Source organism: Notamacropus eugenii, chromosome 7 (assembly GCF_028372415.1).
Source record: "Notamacropus eugenii isolate mMacEug1 chromosome 7, mMacEug1.pri_v2, whole genome shotgun sequence".
Classification (NCBI taxonomy): domain Eukaryota; kingdom Metazoa; phylum Chordata; class Mammalia; order Diprotodontia; family Macropodidae; genus Notamacropus; species Notamacropus eugenii.
Genome location: NC_092878.1, coordinates 116363918 through 116365947, shown reverse-complemented (window position 1 = coordinate 116365947; position 2030 = coordinate 116363918).

Genomic DNA, 2030 nt, shown 5'->3' with positions numbered 1-2030 from the left:
CATTTATGAAGGGTCTGCTACGTGCTAGGGACTGTGCTAAATAAAGAAGATACAAAAAAAGGCAAAAGACAGTCCCTACTCTTGAGGAGCTCAAAGTCTAATAGAAGAGACACCACGTAAACAAATATGGATAAACAAGTTCTATACAATACAAATAGGAATCAACAGAGTTGGTATCATTCCAAGGGAAGGGGAAAGGCTTATTGTAGAAGGAGGAATTTTAGCCAGGACTTGAGGGAAGTCAAGAGGCATAGATGAGGAAGGAGAGCATTCCAGAAATGGGAGACAACAAGAGAAAATGCCTGGAGTTAAGAAATGGAGTGTCTTATTTGGTGAATAGCAAGCCAGTTGTTGGGCTGAAGAGTAAGTTGAGGGTGAAAAGTATAAGAAGACGGGAGAAATAGGAGAGAGCTAGGTTATGGGAGGCTTTGAATGCCAAAGAGAGGATGTTGTATTTGATATTGGAGGTGATGAAGAGTTTATTAAGAATGGGAGTGATTTAGTCAAACTATGTTCTTGGAAAATTGGAGTGATTCCTGGATGGAGGATAGATTGGAGTGGGGAGAGACTTGATGTAGGCAAACCAACCGGTGATGTTTTTGCAAAAGTCCAGACATGTGGAGATCAGGGTTTACACCAGAGTGATGGAAGTATCAGAGGAAAGAAGGAGGTGTATTCTAGAGACGAAAGTGAAAGTGAAGTTGACAGATCTTGCCAACAGATTGACAATAGGAATGGGTTGCAGAGGGTAAGAGGAAGATAAGTGATAGTGAGACGTCAAAGAGGATACCTAGGTTGTGAGCCTGAGAGACTGGGAGGATAACTGATAGTAATAGGGAAATTTGGAAAGGGGAAAGTTTTAGGCAAAAAAAGTAGTTCAGTTTTAGACATGTTGAGTTTAAGATGTCTAATGAACATCCAGTTTGAGATGTCTGAAAGGCATGTCACTTAATCTCTATCTGCCTCAGTTCCTTCATCTATAAAATGGGGATAATAATTGAATCTACTTTCCATTGTTGTGAGGATCAAAGGAGATAATACTTATAAAGAACTTAAATGTTTGTTTCCTTCCTGCCTTGCATTATACTTTATATCTGGCATTCTTGTCAGGTTTTTGTGTAACGTTAAACAATGCAGTACCTGTGGCTAATTTCCATCTCCCTTTGCATCTTCCAAACACAGGTTCAGAAAATAAAAACTATGTTTCACAGAATGAATCTGGTTTTTCAATAAGATGAATCCTCTCATGTCTTTGTAGGAGACTGAGGTCATTGACCATAGTCTCATGCAAAAAGCAATTATCTGAACACTAGTTATTTGCATTGTTCAAGACAGCATCACTGGGAGGACAAAATATATCTGACTTGGCTTTTAAAATCTGAGTGTGTGTAAGTGTGTGTGTGTGTGTGTGTATGTGTGTTTATCTCTGTTTATATACACTCACATGTACACACATATACACATATATACACACATACATGTATATGTATATATTATATGTATTCTATCTCTCCAGTTCTTTGTATGTATTTATCTCCATCCATTTGTTTACTGTCTATCTACCTACACCCATTAATACTCCACTAAAGTTGCATCCTAATGTTGTGTCATGCATGGCAGTGATTGATAGCCTGGTGATGAATAGTAGCAAGTATGACCCTAGCTAATTTTGGAGTAGCTCTTCACCAAGTTAGCTTAAGGTTGATGAATTTTCACTCAGGACTTAATTCCCTGAGTTGTAGAAGGAAAGAGGCTCTACCCTGGTGGAGGGAAATCACAGATTCTTGAAGTATTGAAATCTATCTATCTATCTATCTATCTATCTATCTATCTATCTATCTATCTATCATCTATCTATCTATCTGTCTATCTATGTATAGATATATCTAGCTAGGTATAGATAGCTATATCTGTATATCTATATCTATATATCATCTATATAGGAAGGGAAGGGGAAGTAAAGTAATTTCATTGCTGAGGAGTAGAATAAATGTTCCTTACTTCATTAGCTTCAACAAGTTCCCTATGTG